This window comes from Labeo rohita, chromosome 12 (genome assembly GCF_022985175.1).
Source record: "Labeo rohita strain BAU-BD-2019 chromosome 12, IGBB_LRoh.1.0, whole genome shotgun sequence".
NCBI classification, from domain to species: Eukaryota; Metazoa; Chordata; class Actinopteri; order Cypriniformes; family Cyprinidae; genus Labeo; species Labeo rohita.
Genome location: NC_066880.1, coordinates 12,690,643 through 12,701,872, shown reverse-complemented (window position 1 = coordinate 12,701,872; position 11,230 = coordinate 12,690,643). Strand labels below are relative to the sequence as shown.

Genomic DNA, 11,230 nt, shown 5'->3' with positions numbered 1-11,230 from the left:
CAGGGAGAAACCGCGGCACAACCGTGCACTCAGACGGGGCGCTCGCTGGAGTGCGGGAGGCGTTGATGCCGTGAAAACGGCAGCCCGCAGGATTAGGCTGGCGGCTGCCGAACGCTCTTTTAGATGAAGCTCTTTTAGTAGCTCGGCAGCACGCCAGCAGAGAGAGTGTGAACTCAGGAACTCTTTTTCTTTTTTTTTTTAAATGGCTCAGAAGACAAGGCTCCAAAAGCAAAAGTCTGAATGAGTGGTTGCACGCCGCCTTCTTATATACCCGTATATACGGGGGAGTGGCTCGGCATGCAAATACCACTCGCCAATGTTCATGAATGTTCATTGGCCTTTTGAATAAGGCTTGGAGATGATTGGACTCTCAAGCGAGTTCCCATATGTAACGTCGTAGTGAAACGACTGAAGGGGAACTTGAGTATACTTGCAGGATAAAACTACTAAACTAGTAGTTTCCTGAGACTATACTTCAAAGTGTACTAAAAATGCTATAAGAATTTAATTAGTAAACTATCTATGGACGCCCATTTCCGCCACTGAATAAAAAATAAAAAAGGTAACTGCGACTTTTTATCTCACAATTCTGACTTTTTTCTCGCAATTTCGAGTTTACATCTCACAAGTCTGACTTTTTTCTCAGAATTGTGAGATACAAACTTGCAATTGCAAGTTATATTGCAAGTTATAAAGTCCAGTTCTGAGGAGAAAAAAAAGGCTGATATGTTAACAGAATTGTGAGTTTATATCTCACAATTCTGACTTTATTTCTCAGAATTGCAATGTTATATCTCGGAATTCTGACTTTATAACTCAACACAACACAATTCTGAAAAAAAAAGTCAGAATTGTGAGTTTGTATCACGCAATTCTGAGAAAAAAAGTCTGAATTGTGAGATAAGGTTTTGGTATAGTTGCAGTACAAACTAAAACAGATGTAAACTAGTTGTGTACTCAAAGTTTACTGCTGTTATACTTAAAGTATACTTTTACAGTATATACTAGAATGTGGGCCAATTTAGTCCCAAAGAGGTACTGAAATAGTACACTCACAAGTATACTACTAGTACACTGGCAATTGTATACTCACTACATAAAGTATACTTAATAATATACTTGAACTTTACTTAAGTATACTTAATGAAATAAACTTGAACTATAATTCTTTTTGATTAAGGTAGGCAGCACAGTGTTGGAAATAGTCCCTCAAACATGAAAGCTTGGAGAGAGCTCAACAGAATTCATGTCAGTTACAACAGCTCCTAAAAATTAAACACTACATTAACCAAAGCCCAAGAACAGACTCAGAGTGGTGCGTCAGCTGTGCTCCTGGAAGTAGAGATTGTCAAAAGCTTTTTCCACATATTCTTTCTGCATTGTATTTTCTCTAGTGATTGGACTGACTTAAAGTAGTGTGAAAGGACCGTACAAAATTACAACTGCCCTAAAGGAGTTAAATTTTGTCCAACCAGAACATGTTCAGAATTCAGGACATCGCTCATACAATGCTAGTGTAGGTGCTAACAGGCCAGATTACGCTTGGTGCCTGACTAAATCTAATTTATTGGATTTCCCGCTCTTTCTTTCACCCAGTGATGACATTTCTTCTCTATTTCCTAGTAATCACAGCAAGGAGATTGTGGGCTGCTCTGCCTGGCTGCTCAAGCCCCTGATCTTCTGGCCCTGATGCAAAGTCATTCTGTTTATAATGAGCACAAGCTTCATTTATTTTGGGCTCATTTCTAAAGGCTGCTGGCATATAATGATGCCGTCTTCCTGTTCTTGCCTTTTCTGGAGAACAATCGCTTATTGCGCACATCAGGAGAGAAGTCTATTTTGGTAAATCTAAACAAGAACTAATGGAGAGCATAAATTTGACCCAAAATATGCACAGAATGGTTGGCGACAGAGTTGCAGTTTATCATAGGTGTTGAGAGGAAAACATTTAGAAAGGACGTTCTGGACTAGACGTGATTTTGGTTGGTTGGACCTTAGAGATTTTTGGGAAGCCCGTTGCACAGCTAATGGAATTCAAACAGTTGGAGATCGATTGCAGTGTAAACAATCTGTGCGCTAATCTGTGATAGGCAGGGCTGCGCGCAGCTGGTCTGTCCGGCAGATGTCACCTTGCTGAAATCCCACTGTGATAATTCCTCGGATGAGGGACTTGGTGATTCTCTCATTGCTCAGAGTAATAGCCTGCAAGGCCACTTACAGCTGCACATATAACCACATACCCCTCTGATTTAGGGTTACAAACATTTACTTCACCTATTTGTAAGTTATGATTATAGTGGTTGCAACCATCTGCTGTGTTGTCATTTTTGCTTTTTATTTAAGGTGTTATTATTTAGGCAATAGCACAAGACTTGCGAGTGCTGATATTCGTGCCAGTGTTTCTAAATGTGCGTTATAGGCCTACTGCGTTTGTACTACAACAGTTCCTTAAATAATGTTAATAGGGAGGAAATTAAATTTTAAACACAATATTCCCATTTATTTTCTTATATCCGCTCTGAAAACACTTCCAAATGAAGCCAAATAAGCAACACACACATAATAGTGGTGCCCCTTTCTGAATGAATTAGGAGTGGCTGTATCCAAAACTGCACACTTCCCTACTATATAGTAAGATATAGTCTATATAGTCTCTCGCTCTTCTGTTCAGTATGTGAACAGAGTAGTAGAATTCACAGTACTCATAAAACAGAAGGGATTTTTTATTAGATTCTGAAATGTGCATCTGATGGGCACTTTACTAGCAGCAGACAAGGGAGAGGATGATGTAAGTGATGTACATGAAAGTGATGCAACTGATACTTGAAAGTGATGCAACTGATACTTGTGTCACATGACGCAGACAACATGACAAATGTAATACGTCTACACTGATCCTACACAAAGAAAGTACTTTTTAACTGTCACTAAAAAATAGCAATTTTTCAGTCAGCATGAGTGTTGAACAAATCGGCTGACTAAATGATTCAGTCATTCACTCACTCATTAAAGAGATAGTTCACCCAAAAATGAAAATTACCCCATGATTAACTCACCCTCAAGCCATCCTAGGTGTATATGACTTTTTTTCAGACAAATACAAGATATATTAAAAAATAGACAAACAGAAGATATATTTAAAAATGTCCAGGCTTTTCCAAGCTTTATAATGACAGTGAATGAGTTCAAAGGGGTCATCAGATGCCCATTTTCCACAAGTTGATATCATTCTCTGGGGTCTTAATGAAAAGTCTATAACATACTTAAAATTTCACAATGGTAGTGTAAAACAACACCCTTTTTTACCTTGTCAAAAACAGCTCTGTTCATAGCGACCCATGGTGCATCTCCCTTTTAAATGCTAATGAGCTTTGTTCACCCCACCCCTTTCTTCTGAGAGTGAGACTGTTAACTTCACTCACTTCTTCTGGAGTTGAAGCAGGATCACAAATGATTTGCGCAAACACAGATGCATTTAGGTAGATCAGAGGGCACATTCACTTCAAAAACAAAAGTAATCCACTGCATCTTTAGCGGCTCAGATGTTGGTAGTAAATGACTGCTATGTTCATTATATCGCTTAGGAGACATTATTATCTACACCTGCTCTGGTGTCGAAACAATAGTGGACTGTTTACAGGGCGGGTCTGTGATAAAACGTTAGTGTCGATCAACAACTGTGGGAGGGGCCTGTGCAGAACTACATCACTCTGTCAAGAATCTGTGAGTGGCTTGATCTGAGAATAGGGTTATGATTTATTGGGATTTAAAAAAAAACTGGGTGGATTTTTATCATTATATAAATAGGAAATTTTTCAACCGCACCAATTCACTTCAAAAGGCCTTTATTAACCCCATGGAGCCATGTGGAGAACTTCTTATTTGTATGGACGCAGTTTTCTGGCCTTCGGAATCTTAAACCCCATTCACTACCATTAGCTTGGAAGCTCGGAAGAGCCAGAACATTCTTAATAGAACTCCTGAATTAATCTGTGTTTAAGTTGAACAGATTCATTGACTAATTTTGTTCCTTCTGAACGAATTGATTGGCTGAATGACTAAAAAAACCCACTCATAAACCCACTCACTGTTTTGTTACAGAATTAATCTGTATTTTAAACATATTGTTGAAATACTGATATATTGAATGATCTAGTCAATGATTTTGTCAAATTTCCCAATTAAATCAGTGTTTTAAACAAATCAAAAAGACACCTGTCACCACTTTCTGGTGTACTAGTTCAACTTGCAAAGAGTCACTGACTGTCTGTCTGGAATCTGTAAACACAGTGTGATACAAACAGTATCACTTACTAGTTTTGGAACTTCCATCTGCCAATCAAATTCGAAGACCAGGACCATTGTATAATTAAGTACGTGTGTCTCAGTGTGGAAGTAATCTGCTGTTTACATAATTTAACTGATGCCTTACCGTTTGAAAAAAATAATCTTGATATGCTACAGTGCTAAAGTAAATATTCCTGTGTAGGTTCACGGCAAAAATGCAATGAAGTTGCTCAGTGTTTAATATTATATTACTCAAATGACCTTCAGGACTGAACACAGTCAAGTATATGAGTGGGCAGTGATTACACAAATGCACAGAACTGGTTCTCAGTTCACTAGGTCAACAAACCTTTACAGAAGCCGAATGGCTCATTCTATTATTACTGTGTTATTTAAAGCACAGGCCTATATCTCACCTTCAGATAGCTTCAAGGGTTGTGGCAGATTTTGACTCTTGTCATGACAAGACACAAAATACACCAGCTGCTGCGTGTGTCAGCACCTTCCTGGGCAATGGGACAAGCCTGCGGTCGTGACACGTAGGAGTTTGATTCCACACTATTCTCAGATTCATATGCAAACAAAGCTGTGGGACTGGACTGAGGGGACAATATGAACACCGAATAACTGGAACTTTTTCTGCACTTAACTTCAAAACTACTCAGAGATTTTATTGCAGTATAGTTTTCTTTCATTATAAGGTTAGTTATTTTTAAGAGAAAACCTATAAACTACAACTAGAAATATCATCAAATGTCTCTAAGAACAAAATGAATGCTTTGGAAGTAATAATCAGAAGAAAAGAGCTGATTTTCTTTGTCATTCATATGTCAAGTAAATCATACTGTTTGCAATGCTGTTATTCTCAAACAATTTGCAGATTGGGAAATGCCACTATAGTGCCAGGTCTCTAAAAGACTGAATTGAAGCAAATGATACCTTATTTCACTGTACTGGATGCCAGAATCTATAAACCACCCATTTTTATAGATCCTTACCTGTAGGCAGTGCATTGTAGTAATCGAGCACTACCGTAATAGGTAATATAGGAAAATGAAAGCTAGATAAAGCAGGAGTCTTGGCCTCCGTGCACTGCTTAATCAATTCCACACAGAGGGAAGAGTTTGCTCAGTCACATACTGTTCTCTCTCTCTCCCTTCTGTTCGAAACCTGACCATATGGGAGAGCGGTCTGGGTTAGCACGAACTGACAGACGCAGAGTATGTTTATCTGCCAAATCAGCTCCACATAGTTTAACTGGTTGTTTTGCTGCCGTTACAGGGATAGACGACTGTCTGGGGCAAGACAGGAGCAGAGCAAGCCAAGACGGCTGGTATCTCCCTCCTCCAAACAGAAGAGGGAGAGGAAAGGAGGAGCAGAGCGGGCGAGAAAAGAAAAGCAAGTCACGGCATGAAGACTATCCCCAACTTAAGAGGTCAATGTGGGTTTGGAGTTGCCGTCATCTCACCTGTTGATTCGTTTCGATCTCAGAAGACTTTTAAGAGGGAAAAACCAATTCCCAGTTCATCAGTTTTCTCAAACTCTGGGCTATTATCACTGTGAACTGGGGATATATATATTTTATATTTATTTATTTTTTGATCACTCGTCAAACTTTGCCATCAAAGCAGAGAGATAACCAAGAGAAAAATGTGACAACTTTCATCTCCCCCCTCCCAAGTGGCTCAATTTGATGAGAGTCATTTCCTTCAAATAACTGCAATAGTAGCTATCAGAATCTTTCCGAACATGACTCCCGCAAAAGATGACATCAAAAAGGAGGCGTATTTCCTAGTACGATATCTGTTTCTCTCGTATTTATGAAAGAGTCTTTCTCTATTTGATCTCATGGGCTGCATTTGACATGAAGCTATTCTACTTGATTTGGCTTTGATGATTTGATGATCTTCATTGTAGGGTACTAAGTGGCGATGGAAAGCCTTCTAGAACACTGCGAGAAGGACTTCCGAGCACCCTTTTATTTTTCAGAGCGCTGTATTCCATTCCCCGGGACTGTCAAATGGATTCTCTCTGATCAGTGAGGATTCTGTCTCTTCCATTCTATTTCCTTGAGGCCTGACAAGACTGGAGGTTTTACGTTGGCCTCAGACTGACCTGAGAGCTGTTTCTCCAAACAACATTGCAGAGGATGCTCGGATTTGACTTTTAATGAGTTGGACATTTATACTTTCCATACTGACAAGTCAGTGCCTGTCCATATGGAAGGTCCTACAGATATAGGATGTGCACAATATGAGCATTGCAGAGTGAAACTGAACTGAACTTTGTGACTCCAAAGGAACAGATTATTTATCTTAATGCACAATGGCGAAATGGCGCTTATTATTGTTGGACTCCGTATTTGTTTTACAAAAAAGATAAACAGGAAAGTGCTGCCCAAAGTCTATATGTTGCTTTGGTTTGCTGAATCTGAGGAATGCCTATTTTGTTTTTGTACAGAGAGCTTAAAAATACTTGGTAACACATTATAATAAGGGTCAGTGTCTTAACAATATTTAACAAATTGCATTAGGGATGCATTAGCTATCATAAACTAATAATAAAGCACTTATTAATGTAGGGTTAATGCTAAAAATATTGATATGGCATTACATGTTACTACACCTAGAACATTAAACTACATTAATAAATGCTGTTAGCTCATGATAACGGTGCATTGACTAATGTCGACGGATTATTGTAAAGTGTTACCATTTACTTTATGTACATGCTGTATTTATGTAAAATTTCTATGGGCAGATTACTTCTTGTAAATATTTCAGCTGTGTTATTTAAATTGTTGCCTACTTTGTTTACACAAAAGCTAATGGCAATCAAAGATCAAGAGAAGTAAAATATGTATTATATGAAATATAAAAGAATATATAAAGAAAAATATTTTTGCACCTATTGCAACACACACACACACACATGTGTGTGTGTGTGTAAATCAGAGGGAGATGCTTTCCACAGAGCGTGAATTCATGGCTCCAAGGTTGCATTTCGTACCTCAAGGGAGAATAAGTTGGTTCCAAATGACTAAAACAGTACACTTTTTGGACTGCTGTTTAGCAAGTTAATTTATTTCTAATATAAACTTTAACGGACATGCTTTTGGAAGAGGATTTGGTGTGCAAATACAAACAACCAGAGGCAATTAAAAATGCAAAGCAGGAATGTTATTTTTAAAGTTGTTTGGTTAAGGCCTACACAGATATTTCGAAAATATGGTTTCTCTTTGTGTCTTTGTTTTGCTATTGTGATGTGGTGATGCTGTTTTTCCACATTTGTCATTATTTAGTCTATGTGCAATTGCAGAATTTCTCACTTTAGCTTAAAATCTCAATAAACATGTTCAGTAAACAGTGGCAGTACTTGAAATTTTACCTTTTTTTTTTTTTTTTTTCTCATTTTACATTAATGTAATTTTCTGGGCAGGGTGAAAAAAGCAGTTTAATGAAGGCAGTAATTGACTATTAGGTCTTTATACAGTACATAATGAAATATAATTCAGTCACGCTGGACCGGTAGTTTGCCGTCATTAAAGTACAAAAGATATCCATGCCTTAAAATGGCAGCGCTGAATTAAAAGCTTTTGTTTTGGAAATGTTATTGCTGCAATGAACTGCCATTCAGATTTCACAGGAGACTTAATGAGCCAGATGTTTCAGCAGATGTTGTCATCGGAAGCTTGGAGAGGTTTGTTTGATTTAAAAGCCAGCCAATGGACAGCACAATGGAAATATTGCTGTTTTATCCACTAATGTGATTTACAGTAATATTAGCAGTCTTTTCATTAACTATTATGTTAGTCTGAAGAAATGTTCAGTGCCAGTTTTCGCATTAAAGCCTCATTTTTGCACAGATGATTCAAATTGAAAGCATATACGGTTAAAATCCATGTTAAAAACAACCCAATTAGAGGTTTATTAAAGCTTTTTATATCGTTAGTTTGCCAAAGAAAGTATCTCTTTAAAGAGTGTTTATAACAATATCCTTAGACCTATACATTTATAAATATGCAGTAAATCTGTTTATGTGTTTAAAATCTCAAATTCTAATGAAGACTGAAAGGAATTAGTATACAGTATGTCTAATATCTGACAATGAATCATGCAACCACAACATATCTTTTTGTCTGTATCATAATAAAAGGCCATTATATCATATTGTGTGAATTTCTAAGAATATCACTGTAAGGCTTATTGAAGGGCAGATGTTTCCAGGTAAAATATTCACTAAAAAATATTTTGATTACCAATTTAATCATCAGCCAACACTGACGTAGACACGCAATTAGTCATATCATTTTCCTAGAAGAAAAAAGCCTTGTGGTTAGTCATATAAATGCTGTGGAACCTGTGTGGAAGCTTTACATTTCAAATCTGAAGCTATCTTTTTCCAATTAAGATAAGGTTAAGTCACCTGTGAAATGCATCAGCCACCAAGAGAAGTGCAGTAGGTGCAGAGTGGCCAAATAGCACAAAAATAAAGAGGGAAGCAAGAAGTCTGCATACAGATAAGATCATTTTTCAGTAAATGCACTGAATTTGCATCTACATATATATTAGCTAAGTATGCATGCAGTATTTGCTTGGGGTCCCTTTTTGTTTCTGCTATATGAAAATATATTAGTATTTTGTTGTTCTGAAATGCTCATTGACATATTCACACTGTCACTAATGTATATTTGTCATATATACATAAACATATACTGTCTCATGCTCATCAAAGTTCCATTTGTTTGATCAAAAACATAGAAAAAAGTAATATTATGAAATATAATTGCAATTTAAAGTAGCAGTTTTCTGTTTTAATATACTTTAAAATATAATTTATTTCTGTGATGCAAAGCTGGATTTCCATCAGCCATTACTCCAGTCTTCAGTGTCACACGATCCTTCAGAAATCATTCTAAGATGCTGATTTATTATCAGTGTTGGAAACAGTTGTGCTGCTTAATATTTTTTTGAACCTGTGACACGTTTTTCAAGATTCTTTGATAAATAAAAATGTAAAAAGAACAGCATTTACTTAAATATTTTCTAACAATGTAAGTCTTTACTATCACTTTTTATCACTTGAACACATCCTTGCTGAACAAAAGTATTATTTTCTTTCAAACAAAGAAAGAAAGAAAAAAATTACTGCCCCCAAACTTGGAATGGTAGTGTATATTGTTACAAAAGATTTCTATTTTAAATAAATGCTGTTCTTTTTAATGTTTTATTCATCAAAGAATCATGAAAAAAATAATCACAGGTTGCAAAATAAAATAAAATAAAATAGAATAAAATAAAATAAAAAATGAAAACTGGAATAATGATGCTGAAAATTCATCTTTGCACCACAGGAATTAATTCTATTTTAAAGTATATTAAAATAGAAAATCATTATTTTAAATTGCAATAATTTTTCATAGTATAGTTGTTTTTTCTGTATTTTTAATCAAGCAAATGCAGCCTTGATGAGCAGAAAAGACTTCTATAAAAAAAAAAAAAAAATCTACAGTTCAGTATCAGTGTTGTTTTAGTGTAATTGAGATATTATTATAGTTTTTTATCAGTATTTTGAATTAGTGCTTATTATTTTGTTATTTTTATTTCAATTTCAATCAAAAGTTTAGTAATTTTTTTGTGTATTTTGTCTATTTTATTAGTTATTTTTAATATATATATAGTTTTTATTTGATTTGATTTTTTCAGTTTTTGTTGTAATTATTTTAGTACATCAGGTTTAACGAAATGAAAAGGAGAAGTGTTACTTTGGAAACTAGCTGAAATAAAAATAAAATAATTTTAATTAATTAATTTATTTATTTTAGATTTTGTTTCAGTTAACATTTATTTGAAGAAACCTGAATATATAATGTACTGAGGACATAAAAGTACAGTTATGCAATTCAACACTGTTCTGAATTTTCTTAAATAAACCTAAAATCGCTATAAAATTTGCACACAGGTTTCACATATAATCATGGGTGTTGTTTGGAGACAGCAGCTTCTTTCATGAATATTAATTAAATTATGCATGAATCATTGAAAATGACCTTTAACGGTTTCGATAAGTAGCCTATGTAATGATCGGGTGATGAGATGTGTAGTACAATATTTGCTCATTTCTAATTCAAACCTGAAATGTACACAACATTTGCTCTGTAATTTCACTACAGTGGATAGCAACCTTCAGAAAAGCAACTGGGATTAGAAAAAAATGTGAGAAACTTCTACTTAATGCTACAACCATTAAACGCCACATTAAAAATCAAAAATTCAGCCATGCGCTCATGCCCCTATCGTGAATGACGCATATGGGATCTACCTTCGCCCGTGTGCAGGGCTTACTAACAACATAACATGCTGTATTGAAAAGTGTTCCACCAGGTGCACATTCCTTTTCTGTCTGTTGTCAGATCACTTAGCAGTGAGTAGACATTTTAGCCCTCTCCAAGGACCTATGGTAAATGAGCTCATTATTATAAGTTATTATATAACTTCAATAAGAATAAAATAAAGGAAATTAAACTGTCTGGCTAACACACTATAACACAGCATGGCTCCTAACTCAAATTTATTATGCCAGTGTTTAGTTTCACAGTGGCAGCTCTCAGAAATCTGAATGAAGCTAGACTACCTAGGTGGTCCATTAACAACTTATTTCACAAAGTAAAAGGCACAAAAAAGTGGGTCTTAAGAAAGTAAAATAGCTTTTGTATACGTATATACAGTGTAATATGCAAATATCAAACCATGTGCAATGTCCACTAAACCATGTCAATATTTACATTTCTTTTAAAAAGTAAGGGACCCAAAGAAATACACAATATCACAGAATTCCTAGACATAGCCATGGACAGTGGAATGTTTTGCTTGAAAATATTCACTCGTTTTGTTTTGTTATATAATGCAATTACATTCCTACATTTTTTTAATTGTATAAATAA

At 35.7% G+C, this 11,230-nt stretch overlaps 1 protein-coding gene across 1 annotated transcript in view; it reads left to right on the top strand.

Moving 5' to 3' along the window:
- LOC127174292 (urotensin-2 receptor) overlaps window positions 1-7,655 on the top strand; it is a 54,496-nt gene extending 46,841 nt beyond the window's left edge. The window contains exon 3 of the mRNA XM_051124661.1: window positions 5,569-7,655. The gene's annotated coding sequence lies outside the window, so the exon portion shown is untranslated. The remainder of the gene's footprint in view (window positions 1-5,568) is intronic.
- The last annotated feature ends 3,575 nt before the right edge of the window (window positions 7,656-11,230 follow it).